This window comes from Papaver somniferum, chromosome 4 (assembly GCF_003573695.1).
Source record: "Papaver somniferum cultivar HN1 chromosome 4, ASM357369v1, whole genome shotgun sequence".
Classification (NCBI taxonomy): Eukaryota; Viridiplantae; Streptophyta; class Magnoliopsida; order Ranunculales; family Papaveraceae; genus Papaver; species Papaver somniferum.
Genome location: NC_039361.1, coordinates 68,681,942 through 68,699,419, shown reverse-complemented (window position 1 = coordinate 68,699,419; position 17,478 = coordinate 68,681,942). Strand labels below are relative to the sequence as shown.

The window sequence follows — 17,478 nt, the reverse complement described above, 5'->3', positions numbered from 1 at the left end:
TAAGTAACGTTTATATACAACAGTAATCATTGTTCCTCTTTGTACCAGAGATCTGTAACACTTTTACGCTTTTGCAAATCAGCTTCTTTACACCTTTCACTCTTTTAATCAACTTTTGAGCAACAAACATGTATTTTGAGCAAGTGATTAATATGAGGAGCTAAACCCCAATGCTGAGGCGATAGAGGAAGCTATTTTTCCAACAAAAACTCGGAATATTCTTATTTATTTATTTATCGCAATTATTTTTATGATTGTTTTTCCTTGAGTGAAAATTGTTTGAACGATTCTTGTTAAGCAATTGTTATTTCTTTTGATAGAGCATGCTTTGACCTAGGTTTTTGATGTTCTATGCTTCGGATTTACACTTGTTATTTTGAGAATCTACTTGTTGAAATAGTTTAGAATCAAATTGAACGAAAAAAATTGCATGAATATAAATATTGGATTAAATCACTTTGAATTTGGAAAATAGTGGAATCTTAGCCTCAGTGTTCTTTTAATATTGATATCAACTTTGATTGAGTTTGCTATAATTTTTAGTGAGTTTTCTATTTTAATATTAGAATTTAAGTCTAATTTATATCCTTCACAAGTCTGAGAATCGAGCCACTTTTACCACTATCTACAAATCACATCAATTTTTGGCGCCGCCGACGCGGACTTGTTTTTAGGGTTTTAGATTTATTTATTTTTTTATTTTATTTTTTTATTTTTTTATTTTTTTTATTATTTTTGTCCTTTTTTATGTTTTTGTGTATTTATCTTGTGTCTACAGGTTCTGGATCATAAAGAAAATTGAGCCAAAGAGTTTGGTGATTTCATAAAGACTTGGAGCTAAAGATTAAAGCAAAAAGAACAGAAAAGAAGACAATTTTATTTTAGACAATTTTAGTTTAGGGTTTGTTTATTTTCTTTTAAAAAAAAAATGTATTAGGATTTATTATTTTTGTAATTTTTCTTTAATTTTTGGACTTTTGGACTTTGGGACATTATTTTTTTTATTACCCTACGGAAGGGTACTTTAAATATAAACTGTTTGCAGAGAAGGAGGACAATTACGATATTGTCTCTGCACCTTGGGTTCGTACACTAGACATCCAGTGGCCCGAGTCGACTACAACCGATTCATCCCTCTGGAACGGGAGGTAAGATTCTAAACACTCGTGAATCCCCTGTCAGCGAGTTACTGGACTCCTTCGTATGCATATATGTTGAGGACTGAATACGGACATTTATTTTTCTAGTAAAGGGCAAGGCCTGGCCATACAAGATAAGGGTTCGGATTTCATCACCGTTCTCTTCTTGCCCGCTTTAGGAACACGTAACCTACGCGAACCTAAGCCTAAAATTTTGACTAGAACGAGACCGATAGGGTAACGAGCTTAACAGGAAAGTCATTCGAAAAATATTGGTTACTCTTTTAAGCATACTTCGAAGTTCTTGACGGTTTCTGTAAGTTGAATGCGTGACTGCGCCGCCTTGTAATACCGGTGAGGCCTTGGGTATCAAAGCTCCACCGAGCTTCCCTCGCCTCTATTCAACTTACGTTAACTCGGATTGATTCCAGAGGGGTTTGCTTAAATTGTAACGAATTCCCGTTCGAAGGATTAGAAGCTGGTCTAGAAACAATCTAAGTGGAGCCATCATGCTTTTGTTTGCTAGAAATCAATAGGTTTGATTTGGTTGAGTCGGCCTTGATCTGTGTTTGCTTACCCTTCCAATTTAGAAAATTTATTGTATGCCTGAACGTAAAAGAGACGCACTAGGTAGATTTGTTAAAGAGAAACCTAGTATTCGAAGCGTCTCGATTACCTTAATCTAGAGAGTCCGACTTTTGAAGAGTCTGTTTTGAACGTCCTTTGACTGAGGAGAGAATCCTGTTGCTCCGATAGCGCCAGAAATGGCAACTTTGAAAGCTTTGTTGAATCCAACTAGGACTACTCGTCCTTCGTGTATTAAGTTAGCTGAAACGGAGGCACCCTATGAACTGAAACCTGGGACCTTACAGATGCTCCCAATCTTTTTAGGGAAAGAAAATGAAAACCCTTATTACCATGTTAGGGATTTTGAGGAAATTTGTAGTACTCTAAATTAAGGCTTAGATGATGATGCTTTGAAACTTAGGTTATTCCCATTTTCCCTGAAAGATAAGGCCAAGTCGTGGTTGTATAGTTTGGACTCCGAGTCAATTGAGACATATGAACAACTTACATCTGCCTTTTTCAATAAGTTTTTCCCTAGGCACAAAACATCGTCTATTAGGACGCAAATATGCACATTTTCACAACAAGAGGGAGAATCTTTATATAGGTATTTGGAAAGGTTCAATGATTTATTATCCCAGTGTCCTCATCATGGTTTAGAAAAGGTTAGGCTAGTTCAGATCCTTTATGAGGGTTTAGATTATTCCACAACGACCATGGTTGAGTCTCTATGCACTGGTGGATTTGAAAACCAAACTGTTGATGCGGCGATGGAATTTTTTAATGAAATCGCCGAAAAAACCCAGCAATGGGAAAATAGTAGGGCACCCCAGAAAACAATTCTTTTAAGTAGAGGAAACGTTAATAGGGTAGAAGGAGGCTATGAATCAGATGCCAAAATTGCTGCTATAGCAAAAAGGTTAGAAGCCTTAGAAGTGGGCCAGACTAGTGGTAGAGTGGAGCCTTTTTGGGAAGGCCAGAATATTGAAGAGCAGCCAATGCTCTTTATAATAACACTAGATTTGATAACCGTCAAAAGATTGACCCATATTCAGAAACCTATAATCCTGGTTGGAGAAACCATCCGAACCTTTCGTGGTCTAAGGGCCAAAGTCAAGGTCAGTTTAGTAATTCTAATGCTCCCCCAGGTTTTGGCTATACTAAGAATCCTTCAGGACTAGCTCAGTTTCAGAATCAGTCAGATAAGAAAATCCTAAGTTTAGAGGAATCTCTCGCCTTGTTAACTCAGCAAACTGCAAAATTCAGTTATCCGTAGAACAGAGTCTACAAGCTAGTAACAGGATAGGACAAGAAAATAGTCAGGCTATTTCCGAGTTAAAAACCCAGGTTGGTCTGATAAGTGATTCTTTGAGAGAAAAAGGTAAGTTTCCTAGTCAAACACAACCCAACCCTAGAGGAGTTCATGAATTAGGTGCAAAACCATCGAATCAATTGAATGTTTAGAACCCTTAGAAGTGGTAGAGTTAGACAATAAGGTAACCATGCCCGATAGTGAACATACTGTAGTTCACCCCTCAGGATCTCACCTCTCAGGACCAGTAGCTGAAGAGACTGATAAAGTTTCTGATGATGTGAATTCGGTTCCTGAAAGGTCTGATTTTAGCCTAGAGCCCCATTTCCTCAGCTATTAGTACCAACAAAGAAGGAATCGAACTTTAATGACATAGTGGAGGTTTTTAAGCAAGTTACCATAAACCTTCCCTTATTAGATGCAATTAGGCAAATTCCTGCTTATGCCAAGTTCCTTAAGGATATGTGTACGCGAAAGCGAAAACTTAGCGTCCATAAGAAAGCCTTTTTAGCTAGTCACGTAAGTTCAATCATTCAGAACACCACAACTCCAAAGTACAAAGACCCAGGTTCTCCTACCATTGCTTGCACAATAGGTAACTTCCGGGTAGAAAAAGCTTTACTTGACTTAGGAGCCAGTGTGAACTTACTGCCATTCCATGTATACTTACAGCTAGGACTTGGTGAAATGAAACCTACTCAGATGACACTGCAGTTAGCTGATAGGTCTGTTAAAATCCCTCGAGGTGTTATCGAGGATGTTCTTATTGAGGTCGACAAGTTTATTTATCCAGTGGATTTCGTGGTCCTAGATACCCAACCTGTCCCTGACCCAGAGAACCAGATACCTGTGATTTTAGGTCGCCCATTTTTAGCTACGTCTAATGCGATCATTAACTGTCGAAATGGTGTGATGAGTTTATCTTTTGGTAATATGACTATGGAGATGAACATTTTTAATGTCAGTAAGCAACCTCATGAGCTAGATGACACATGTGTTGAAGGTGAACATGATAGAAGCCTTAGTTCAGGAGTCATTACCAAACATTTTCTGAAGACCCATTAGAAAGTTGTCTATCCCATTTTGGTTTAGATTTTGACGACGATAGCACTATTGAACAGGTGAATGCTCTATTAGATTCTACCCCTGTGTTAGACACTGATAGATGGAAAGCTAGGTTCGAACCGTTACCAGTTTCTGAGACTACCCTAATTCCTTCTTTAGAAGAGCCCCCAAAGTTGGACCTTAAACCACTACTATACTCTAAAGTATGTGTTTTTAGGCCCATCTGAGACTTTACCTGTGATTGTAGCTTCCGATTTGGATAGTGATCAGGAAAGTAGGCTAGTAAATGTACTTCAAGACAATAAGGAAGCTTTAGGGTGGACTATAGCAGACATTAAGGGTATAAGTCCTACTGTGTGTATGCATCAGATTCATTTAGAGGAAGACTCCAAACCTTCTAGGGAGATGCAACGTCGACTGAACCCTAACATGAAAGAGGTAGTTCGAAAAGAGGTGCTTAAGTTGTTAGATGCGGGTATTATTTACCCAATTTCAGACAGTAAGTGGGTCAGCCCTGTTCAGGTTGTCCCCAAGAAATCAGGTATCACTGTAGTCCAGAATGATAATAATGAATTAATCCCAACCCGAGTGACCACGGGATGGCGTGTGTGTATTGACTATAGGAAATTGAACAAGGTCACAAGGAAGGATCACTTTCCCCTTCCTTTTATCGACCAAATGCTAGAGCGATTAGCTGGACATAGTCACTATTGCTTCTTAGATGGCTACTCCGGTTATAATCAGATCGTTATTGCCCCAGAAGACCAAGAGAAAACCACTTTTACCTGTCCCTTTGGTACCTTTGCGTATAGACGCATGCCTTTCGGGCTATGTAATGCCCCTGCAACTTTTCAGCGTTGTATGATGAGCATATTTTCTGATATGGTAGAACGGTTCTTAGAGGTCTTTATGGATGATTTTTCAGTGTTTGGTTCATCTTTCGATGAGTGCTTGCATCATTTGACATTAGTGTTGACTAGGTGTAAGGAAAAAAATTTAGTGCTTAATTGGGAAAAATGCCATTTCATGGTTAAATCAGGAATTGTTTAGGGCACATCGTCTCTTCAAAGGGTATAGAGGTAGACAAAGCCAAAGTTGACCTTATTAAGACTTTACAGGTCCCAAAAACCGTAAAAGATATTAGGTCATTCCTAGGGCATGCAGGTTTTTACCGTCGATTCATTAAGGATTTTAGCTTGATTTCTAGACCTCTTTGCAATTTGCTTGCAAAATGTTAAGTTTGTCTTTGATGATGCTTGTTTAGAGGCTTTTGAGAAGCTTAAAACTTTACTCACTACTGCCCCGATAGTCCAGGCACCTAACTGGAACCTACCCTTTGAGATTATGTGTGATTCTTCAGATTATGCTATAGGCGTCGTTTTAGGACAACGAGAACAACTCAAACTAAATCTGAATGATGCCCAAATGAACTACAACTACCGAGAAGGAACTTTAGCCATCGTGTTTGCCTTGGATAAGTTTAGGTCCTATATTAGGTTCTAAGATCATAATCTATACAGATCATGCTGCTTTGAAATACCTTTTTCTAAGAAGGATACCAAACCTAGATTGATTAGATGGATCCTTTTTACAAATTTCCCAGACATTAGAGACAAAAAGGGTGCAGAAAATGTAGTAGCAGACCACTTGTCTAGGCTAGTTGTTAGTTCCCCTAGTGATTCCCTTCCTATAAGGGATAGCTTTCCTGATGAACAATTGTTCTCTGTTTCCCAATCACCTTGGTATGCAAATATAGTGAATTATCTTGTTACTGGTCGAACCCCTCAACATTGGGGTAAGCAAGATCGTTCTAGGTTTTTAGCCGAGGTTAAGCATTTCTTTTGGGACGATCCTTATCTGTTTAAGTATTGTCCGGACCAGATTATTAGGAGATGTGTATCTGAGAGTGACCAGTCTAGTATTATCTCCTTTTGTCATGAACATGCATGTGGGGGTCATTTTAGTGCTAAGAAGACTGCTGCTAAGATTTTGCAGTGTGGATTTTACTGGCCTTCGTTGTTTAAAGATTCCCATAGTCATTGTGTTTCTTGTGAGCGTTGCCAGAAGTTAGGAACCATTTCCCGTAGAAATATGATGCCTTTGAACCCTATTTTAGTGATTGAGGTCTTTGATGTGTGGGGCATTGATTTTATGGGTCCATTTCCTATTTCGTTTGGTTATCTTTACATACTTGTCGCTGTAGACTATGTGTCTAAGTGGGTTGAGGCGGTTCCGTGTAAACGAATGACCACAGGGTCGTAGTCCAGTTTTTGAAAGAGAATATACTTACACGTTTTGGTACGCCGCGAGCTATAATTAGTGATGGAGGTTCACACTTTTGTAATAGACCGTTTGCTCTTTTAATGAAACAATACGGTATTACCCATAAAGTAGCAACCCCATATCACCCTCAGACTAGTGGTCAGGTAGAGGTTTCCAATAGGGAAATTAAACGTATTCTAGAGAAAACAGTTAATCCAAATAGGAAAGACTGGTCGTCGAGGCTTACTGATGCCTTATGGGCTTACCGTACTGCGTTTAAGACACCCATTGGAATGTCACCTTATCGTTTAGTGTTTGGCAAGGCATGTCACCTGCCTGTTGAGTTAGAGCATCGAGCCTATTGGGCTATTAAGAACTTAAACTTTTCACTTGACAAGGCAGGAGCTCAAAGAAAGCTCCAGCTCAATGAGTTGGACGAGATTCGTAGAGATGCATACGATAGTGCTAAGGAGTATAAGAACAAAATGAAACTTGTGCATGATAGGAATATTTTACGAAAGTCATTTTCTCCAGGTCAAAAAGTTCTTCTGTATGACACTCGTTTGCATCTATTCCCTGGGAAGTTGCGCTCTCGGTGGACCGGTCCTTTTGTGGTCCGTACTGTTTTTCCTCATGGCGCTGTTGAGATTGAGACACCAGATGGTAGTAGTTCTTCGAAGGTTAACGGTCAGCGATTGAAGCCCTTTTTAGAGCCTTTTCCTACAGGTGATGTTGAGGAGGTTCCTCTGGAGAACCCTGTTTACCTTGATTGACCATCGAGGCGATTTTGTATGTTGTATAATGTTTTTGTAGGTTTTTGGTTACTCTTCACCCAGGTACTATCTTTCCGAATTCTCTCTTTACTATTTCCTCATGTTACTTATATTTTTGGTATTTTTTTTTAATTAGAAACATTGAGGAAAATGTTAGATTTAAGTTTGAGGGTGGGGTAGAACTTTTCGTTACCTTTTCGTTGCAATAAACAAACTCCAGAGCCTAGAAATTTATCCCTATTAAGGATGGCACTAACCAATCTAAGTGGATGGAAGCATTTTGGTTGTAGGAGTTGAGGAACCAATCTGACTAGATGGCAACATCTAAAGAGTCTATTCATAAAAGCACATAGCTCGGGTGTTAGAAATAACATGATAGTTTAACCATATCTCGTTGAGTCCTTTTCACTTCTGTTTTTATTTTATTTTTTTTTTAAACTATGTTTCTCTAAGTGATTAGGTGGGGCTCACGATTCAAATTGTTACCAATGCTAGGGTGAATTAGAGTGATTGAGATACGAAAAAGAAAAAAAAAAATTGAGACCAGACCATCAGACCAACTGGAATAAATTCAATAAAGTCGACCACTGGAACCCTTGTATATGCCAGTGTGTTGACCTAGAGTTAGGATTATCAATCACTGGTTCCCTTGTATATGCCAGTGTGTTGATATTAGTCAGACTAGTATCTCAGTCCATTAGGATAGGTTCATTTTGGCGGAGGCCTTCAGACAGATATGAGAAACACCGTTCACCTAGTAAACATCAAAACCATCTATGTTTTTCTATATCCATCTTCTTGATCTATCCATGTGATTAGTTTTGACTCCGGATATTGATGTCCATAGTGCGACTATCTGAGTAGAGCTATGTCACTTCATATGAATTTTAGTATGCTTGAGTGCGAACTCGTGTACAGCAATTGGAATTTCGCATCAGGGTACTTCCTCCTGTAGTCAATAAGTATGCCAACCAAGGAGATTCTTTAGTGCCTTCCAAGGTTCTGTGTAGATAGCTAGGGTCTGGAGTATAAAGGTTTTGTGGGTATACCTCTGGTAAGCCTTCCGGAGACAACACTCCGCCACTAGGGACACCTAGGGGTTTAAAGGATTATTGCATACGCTAAATGAAATCGACGATGCCTGCGACAGTGTGTTAGGATTTTATTTCTATTTTATTTTTGTTCGAGGACTAGCAAATAATAGGTTTGGGGGTATTTGATAGACACATTTTTGTGTCCGATTTGTCTCGATTCTATATATTGTTAGGGCTCATTTTTGTACTTATTATGGTGTTTTATTTATTTGTAGGTATTTTTGGCCAATAAACATTTTTGGAAAAAATTGGCTCGAAAAGTTGTCGGAAAGCACCCGGAGGACATTTGTTATTCGGACTCTCACTTTGGATAAGGGGTAACCTAATTACTAAGGGGAATCCCATTTCCAGGCAGCTGCTAATCGCACCCCTACCCTAGATAAGGGGCAACCATCTTCAACATTTCAAAAACCAAGTTTTGGCGGGAAATATCTTGGCAGTGAAGAGCAGATTAGGGTTCTTGATTTGGAGGAATTTGTGGTCGATTAAACCAATGATTTTCATAGGATAGACTCCTTATGGGTCTAGGAATCTGATACGGGTGTTGAAATCGATTAGACTGGGCTCAATCGACGGATTTTTATCACAACAGAAATATATGGAAAGTCACGTGTGTGACCTGTTTTAGGAATTTTAGAGAGATTAAAGTGCTATAAACCTTCCCAAAGATTTGTATCTATCTAAGGAAGAGTTTAGAATAAAAAGGAAAGCTCAGAAACGCGTAGAAATTCTAAAACAAAAAATGCCGCAACTTTGTCGTGAAGAGAAGGAAAGAGCTTTTGGAAGATTTGGGAGAGATTTAATCGGTATTTTTGATATAAATAGATTGTTTGGGTCATATAGAAGGGGTGTCGAGAGTTTGGGGACCGGAGGAGAGCCAGAGAAGAAGAAATCAGAGTTTTATCAAACTCTGTTTCTGCTGCTGCACAGCTCAAGAACGCGAAGAACATTGACGCACGAGAAACATTCGCAGAACAATGTCGTTGTTCAACAGCAGAAGATAAGTAATATTTATATACAACAGTAATCATTGTTCCTCTTTGTACCAGAGATCTGTGACACTTTTACGCTGTTGCAAATCAGCTGCTTTACACCTTTCACTCTTTTAATCAACTTTTGAGCAACAAACATGTATTTTGAGCAAGTGATTAATATGAGGAGCTAAATCCCATTGCTGAGGCGATAGAGGAAGCTATTTTTCCAACAAAAAATGGTATATTCTTATTTATTTATCGCAATTATTTTTATGATTGTTTTGCCTTGAGTGAAAATTGTTTGAATGATTCTTGTTAAGCAATTGTTATTTCTTTTGATAGAGCATGCTTGGACCTAGGTTTTTGATGTTCTATGCTTCGGATTTACACTTGTTATTTTGAGAATCTACTTGTTGCAATAATTTAGAATCAAATTGAACGAAAAAAATTGCATGAATATAAATATTGGATTAAATCACTTTGAATTTGGAAAATAGTGGAATCTTAGCCTCAGTGTTCTTTTAATATTGATATCAACTTTGATTGAGTTTGCAATAATTTTTAGTGAGTTTTCTATTTTAATATTAGAATTTAAGTCTAATTAATATCCTTCACAAGTCTGAGAATCAAACCACTTTTACCACTATCTACAAATCACATCACGGGTCACTGTAGCGTGTTTAATTAGTTGGATCATAGTAGCCGGAGGGGCCGGGTCATACGGCCCCGGCGGTCGAGAAAATTTAAAGGCAGATGTTGTGGCCACATTTAAATTAGTGTGTTAGTTGGTCATGTCTATAATAATGGGGAACATATTTGGTTAGTCGAGTCATAGTTGAACAGTCCCAATATTTTGTTGGTCGTGTCATATTATAGTGTGTTAGGTAGTCGGGTCACTGTAGCGTGTTTAATTAATTGGATCATAATAGCCTGAGGGGCCGGGTCCTACGGCCCCGGCGGTCGAGAAAATTTAAGGCAGATGTAATGGCTAGATTTAAATTAGTGTGTTAGCCTGTCTTTAATAATCGGGAGCATATTTAGTTAGTCGGGTCATAGTGCTACGGTCACAATATTTATTGGTCGTGTCATATTAGTGTGTTAGTTAATCGCGGCACCGTAGCGTGTTTAATTAGTTGGATCATAGTAGTCGGAGGGAGCCGGGTCCTACGGCCCCGACGATCGAGAAAATTTAAAGACAAATATAGAGCCCACATATAAAATTAGTGTGTTAATTGGTCATGTCTATTATAGTCGAGGGCATATTTAATTAGCCGGGTCATAGTTGAACGGTCCCAATATTTTTTTGGTCGTGTCATATTATAATATGTTAGTTAGTCGGGTCAGTGTAGCGTGTTTAAAATTAGTCCACGACATAACCACCATATTTATTCATAATATGACGCACAATATTATATTCTTCTATTCGTTTCACCTTTGGATACAAAACAGTGGTTGGGCACGTTATCTGTCGGCCTTAAAATAGGTAAATCTCATAAAATCTGCAACTGCAATATTTTGTGGAAAAAATATAAACATTACTATTATAGCTATCGATTCTTTGAGCTATAATAGTACTGGGTACTGAATAGAATTACGCTTGGGGTTTTGCAGAGTAGTCCTAAAAATCATCACTCAGTGAATGATACTCCATGGAGAATAAACAAACTGAGCAGCCTTTTGGTCTCGGTAAAAGCAGACTGAAATCATTATGAAGAGAGTTTGTCAAACTTTAATTCTGAAGGAATTTCTCTGATTAGCTTTTGAAGAGTATTATTCTAAGAATGAATGCAAAGTAGTATACCGAGGCCCAAACGGTAAACCGATATAGGATGCAGGTAGTATATTTCCTACGTATACTAAGATAGAACCACATCAAACATAAGCCTTCACCAACCGAGTACAATATGCTTTTATTAAAGAAAAATCTTATTCAGAAAAGAGTCGGATACGAATAGTTGACATACCTTCAATGCACTCTTATTCTGAATCATCTCTTCCCTATTAGTAACATAAATAAATAAAAATTGATTTAGGAATGTAGGATACAAAACCTAGACTACCAACTGGAATCGAAATGATTCAAATATAATCTACTGCAAGGAAGCAACACTACCTTCGTTTTCTTCAAATATTCCATAGTAGGTTCATCCAAGTAACTGTTATCCTTGTGCAGTGCCAAAGCATGGGCAATGCTAGATGTTCTTGTATGACAAACCCCATCGAACGTGTTTTCCACTTCTAATCATAAGCATATATGCATACTTATTCTTGACCACGTAGTTGTTTTAAACCCTCTCAATCCCACAAAGGTAAATAATAAAAAAATAATGATATCTACAAAGGGTCCAATGAATTAACATGTCACATCGCACCAATGCAAATACTATATGTATAGAGTTTGGATTCATCTGGCGTATGAACCAATAGACAACAAATGACACGATCGGTTAAATTTTAAAACAATTTTTTCCTGCAAAACGGAAATCCTAGTGCGCTTTGCGCATTTTTGATAATGTTTTAGTCCTATAGTGCCCATTACGTTTAAAACTGAAAGGCATTTTCCCCTACTTTTCTTAACCTATCCAATTTATTTGCATCCTTTTTTTGTTTTTCAAACAGCAAAATTAGCAATTTCTGCCAATATTATTAACAAACTTCAGGTACCCAAACCACCATGTCATCCATTCCAGTACACTTTCTCCTCTAGACACTGTCCTATTTTTCATCAACAGGCCACACTGTGACTAATTAAGCTAAATCATTCCAGTAGAGAACTCATTTACTGTAAAGAACCCAATTGTCATCCTAAATCATTCTCCTTTACTTATTTTCTTGATGATTCCACTGGTTCATCAATGCCCCAATATTTCCGTCTGTGGGAATCGAACCCACACCCTCGTTGCAGAATGCCACGCGCTCTACTAATTGAGCTAAGACGGCAATCAATGGTATGGGGAGTTATGAAATATGGGAGGGTTTTCTATTCTATTCTAAGTGATCATAATTCATGTTTTTATGTATAACCAAACTGACGAACCACTACCGTAATCAAGAAAAAATGGTGCTAACACTGTAGTCGTGAAACATAAGCATATGGATATGAATATGTTGACATACCTCTAAAAAATGCACATATAAGTTCCATCCAAGTTAAGTAGGAATGAAAATCCTGTATCTCATTCTCGTGTTTGTTACCTTCACGCTTCGGTCGTAGACGGTTACAGTTAGTTTGCATAAACTATTAGCTTCACACATTTCCAACCATTCTCCCATTAATATAGACTTTCAGATCTTGTACCAAACTACAAAAATATAAAATGAGCCAAACGCAAGCAAATTTTTGTCAATCAAAATGTATGCGTACAAAGTCCACATACTTGATGCCTGCAGACGTTGCTTACAAAGTCCGCGTACTTGAAGATCATTAACAATTTTTAAGTTTTGTTATACGTGTGGCAGACAGAGTAGATGTCCTTCGATGAGCATTCGCAGACAAACAAAACATTAACATGTCAAAGAACGATGACATTAGCATGGTTATATATCTAACGAATCAACCACCAAATTCTATCATCTACTCATTACTCAGACATAAAAGCTAATGATATTTTATGAAAAATATCCACGTCAAAATGATAGGTACGCATGAAAAACATCATAAAGAATGAATTTTGTACAGGGCCAACTGGCCCAAATCAATTAGTCAAGGAAAAAAGTGAGAGCAAAGAACCTTTTTCGAGGGAAACCATCTTAATGAAAACCAAATAATCAACTGATATAATTTTAATATGAAAATACCTATCTCCATGGTCCTGATCAGATGAGGCATGACATCCTCCAGCACTAAAGACAAAGGCAAAAAATCTGAGATGATTCCTACGACATTGGGAGAACAAAAATTAATAATTAAATTTTCATTGCAAATCCACATCCTAAAGTAACAATAATTTACCCATACCTGCCAAAAGCAGAAAAATTGAACAATTAAATAGCACTACTTGAAGGTGGAACTAAATTCCTCTTAGCTTGAGTACATACGTTAAAAGACTCCCTAAATGTGGGTAGTATTTGGATTCCCCTAGCGGATTTCCATGCATACAGAAAGTGAAAAAAGCGCAAATCAAGATTCCCTAGAACAAAATATAGAAATAAATAAGAAGACAATAACATTGCACTTAGTGATTTACTTCATTTATCTTTGCATGAGAAAGGGATATCAACTGTACTTTGTTGAAGTATGCTCCAGTTTACGCTATACAGAAAAGACTTGATCAATTCCCCCGGTAGAACAAATTACAGGTGAAACATATCTAGTTGTTGCAGGCTAAAGATGCGTGCAAAATAAAGTATGGAGGTATAATTATAGGTTAAGAGAAGCTTTTTGTTTATATTTTTTTGGTTTGTTGCAAGAGCACTATTCCACCCTTAACAGTACGACCACCATCCACTTTTGTTATTGGTTCATTATTACTCAAAGCTGGCATATAATTTTTAATAAATCAATAAGTATGAACTACGCAAGGATCGATACTTATTGAACAACCAAACTTACAATGAGGTGCTAGTTGTGCCTCGGTATACACCTGCTGGTACACATTCACTCTCATGCTAAAATAGTAAACTAAGGATATATAGAATGATACAATGTCAGATTATAAAACAAAAATAATGATTACAGTTGACATCAACTTTCCAAAAAAGACTCAATGTATTAAGAAGACACACCTTAAAGAGGTCTGTTGGCAGTGTTATCAACCAATAGGAAAATAGCTGGCCTTCCAGCATTACGCAAAATGTCACCAGATCAATAATTTGTAAATGCCAACAGTTCGCCGTCCTTGTTTCCAACCTGGAAGAAAAGACCCATGTAAAGCTAGCTCCGGATTACCATGCATCACTCGCAATAGCATTATTACCAATGATTAGCTTCTTGTTAAACAAATAGAATGAGAGTGAATGACTGATCAATGAATAAGATACCTTTACTGTGATGGGGCCTCTGTACCTTCAAATTGACTACCTGTCTGGATGATCCTACTACAGATTATGAAGACAATAACTCACAATCACTTTTCTGAATAAAAATTTAACCCTTGAGATCATAGATTAAGCAAGGGAAATACAAAAATGTATTCAACAAATTTGTACCTTATTATAAGTGAAGTATTTTGATTCATCTGGTGGAAGAACAATCAAAAACAAAATCCAAATCCGCAACCTTTTCAAAAATAAAATAATACAAAATTGAGTTACAAAATTTGAAAGAATTAATGCAAACCATTGCCAGCCTTGCGAATTTTACCAAGCCTCTAATGCAACCACAAACATTAACCTCCACAGTCTGGTATAAGATTTTATTAGGTGAAGAATTCAATAACTTGATCCCATATACAACTATACTATCACTTGAATATCCCTGCATGTAAAGACACACCCCCTTAATGGAAAGACATGAATAAATTTTAATCCTAGAGATTTCATGTACATAATCACGATTAAACGGTAAGAAACAATAGTACCTCTAGGCTGTTGCAACCCCATACACACTATATTTCAGCAAATTATCTTGCTGGAAAAAAATACGAAAGAAAAAAATTCCAGTACACGTGAACTGACAAATTCGGTAACAATCCCTTTTGAATTGGCGTTCCCAATGAAGTATTGATGATACTCAAGTCTGCATCAAGTCTTCCACAGTGGGTGGCAGATTCAGTAGGCAATGAAGCTATACATTAGATACAATAGCATACTCGAGTTAGTTTCAAACAAAGTAGCACTTGACCAATTAAAGTCAGAAAACCGTATCTCATTGGAAGCAACATTTTCTGCTGTACTTTTTTAAATAGCACTTTTTCCAATAGGTGCAGAGACTTAAAGTAGATAATAGACTGACCTCACATTGTCACACAGCCGTTGTTTACCATCAGAGTACTTGCTGGCTATATCACTCAGGATTGCTTTATGGTTTAGCATAGACAAACTTTTAGTAAATAAATTACTGTAACTTGAAAATCGATAAGGTAACCGAGGATCACTTGAAGAGGAATTCTGACCAAGTAATAGCAGGCTAGGTTCACATAAGCTATGACACTTTGCCATCCAGCACCAACAGCAACCCCAGCAAGTGAGATTCAAAGTATCGAATCAATAAAAATTGGGCGTAAAGTTAAGATTTCAATCCTAATTATCATAATTGGTAACCGTATTACATTAGTTTAGATCGAATTCAGACCTAAGAAACCCCTGCAGAGATAACAATTACAGGGTTTTAGCACGTTTCTTCTTTTCCTTCTGATTCAACTTTGCCCAAAATTTCTGATTCAATTCACAAAAACCCTAACTTAAGATTTCAATTTCCAAAAGAAACTAAAATCGAACCCTATAGAATTCTCTATTCTTCAATTAAGAACAAACCCATCACTAATTACTCAGTTTATAATTCAATTCAAGAGTCAATTGACAAATCCTAATTTATGTATTCTGATTTACCTTCGCATGAGTTTTAGTCAACCAAAACAATCAGCACAACCATCATCATCCCTTTCTTAAGCTTTATCCGTATCCCTCGATCTCAAAACTGCTCCCGATTCCTTCAAATTTCGCTTCAAAGACCTGGCGAAGAGATTACAGTTGAACCAAAAAAATCAGTGTTTTCTACTTATATGCATTTCGCAGTAACGAATCAATTGTGTGTCACTTCCTTCCTGGGCATAAATCAATCAAAAACGTCAATCAATATTTCTATATACATCTTCTTCATCACCAACAAAGATAATTCAGGATCCTAATTAAGAATTTCTCATATCCATAATGAAATCAGGGATTAAAATTTCTACAAAATAAATTAGGGTTCTTTTTGAAACTAACCTCAAAAAGGAAAATCCGTGAAATCATCAGGGATTCTTCAACGACCTATTTGATGATATTGAAAACAAAATCAGGATTTCCATTCAATTTATTAAATTAAAAAAACCCAAATTCAATGAATAATTAAGCAACTGTGAGATAGAGATCAAAATAAGGTTAACGATCTTGGAATTACAGCAGCAGTATCATCCCTAACCAATAGCTTTGCTTCAATGGAAGAAATTCCTCAGAGAAAGTTCATTAACACCCAACAATAGGACCGGAATTTGAAGAGAGAACCTAGAAGAGGGTTTGGTTTCAGAAGAGAATTCAGAAGAATGAAAGAGGTGGCGGACACAGAAGAATTACTTGTTAGATTATAATATAATCGAATCAAAAAATCAGTGATCTCTCCCATGAAACCACGCGAATAAAGAAGAAGAAGGAGTAGTTGCGTATAGGGTTTATGAGAAAGAAAGAGAATAAGGAGAGGGACCGACGCGAATAAAGAAACCCAGTTATATGAGCAACCCAATGAACGCACGGAGACAGAATCTCCGAATTACCCTCGCCCATCTGTGCGGTCACGAATTACTCCACCCGCCGTTTTTTTTCCAGGCCACAGGATCTAGAATCCTACGGTTGTCTTTATCCATGACATAACCACCATATTTCCTTAATGGAGAGACCAGGTATCACGCCGGCCGCTCAACGGCTGGTCGATTTTTTTCAAATTGAATATGAAGATTTACTTAAGTTTTGTTTATTGTTCATTTATTTGGTCGGTCGATCAGTATCTTCTCATGCAATTTTAGTATGTGGTCATAACAGAACGGTTCCAATATTTAATTGGTTAGTGTCATATTATAATGTGTTAGTTAGTCGGCTCACAATAGAGTGTTTATTTAGTTGGATTAGAGTAGCCGTAAGCCGGGACCTACGGTCCCGGTGTTGGAGAAAATTATAGTGCCAAAATATTTAGTTGGTTGTGTCATATTATATTGTGTTAGTTAGTCGACTCACAATAGAGTGTTCAATTAGTTTGATCATAGAAAATTTAAAAGCAGATATAGTCCTAAATATTTAGTTGGTCGTGTCATATTATAGTGTGTTAGTTAGTCGTCTCACAGTAGAGTGTTTAATTAGTTGGATCATAGTAGCCGGAAAGCCGAGGACCTACGGCCCCGACGGTGGAGAAAATTTAAAAGAATATATAGTGCCAAATATTTAGCTGGTCGTGTCATATTATATTGTATTCATTAGTCGGCTCACAATAGAGTGTTTAATTAGTTGGATCATAGTAGTCAGAGAGCCGGGGCCGTAGAAAATTTAAAAGCAGATATAGTGTCCAAATATTTAGTTTGACGTGTCATATTATATTTTGTTAGTTAGTCGGCTCACAATATAGTGTTTAATTAGTTGGATCATAGTAACCGGAGAACCGGG

The 17,478-nt window shown here is 37.3% G+C and overlaps 1 long non-coding RNA gene and 1 pseudogene across 10 annotated transcripts; both read right to left on the bottom strand.

Moving 5' to 3' along the window:
* Positions 1-2,264: 2,264 nt before the first annotated feature.
* Positions 2,265-2,364, bottom strand: LOC113276753 (annotated as a pseudogene).
* Positions 2,365-12,778: 10,414 nt separating this feature from the next.
* Positions 12,779-16,507, bottom strand: LOC113275813. Of its 10 annotated transcripts, XR_003323791.1 has the most exons (7): positions 16,229-16,507; positions 16,054-16,098; positions 15,676-15,798; positions 15,419-15,501; positions 14,335-15,276; positions 14,167-14,223; positions 12,779-14,035 (listed from the first exon to the last, which is right to left on the bottom strand). It is a non-coding gene; the product is annotated as an uncharacterized LOC113275813 (long non-coding RNA). The 10 variants fall into 10 exon arrangements; XR_003323785.1 differs by having other exon boundaries at positions 12,779-13,316; positions 13,912-14,035; positions 14,335-15,798; XR_003323789.1 differs by having other exon boundaries at positions 12,779-13,062; positions 13,912-14,035; positions 14,335-15,798.
* Positions 16,508-17,478: the final 971 nt, after the last annotated feature.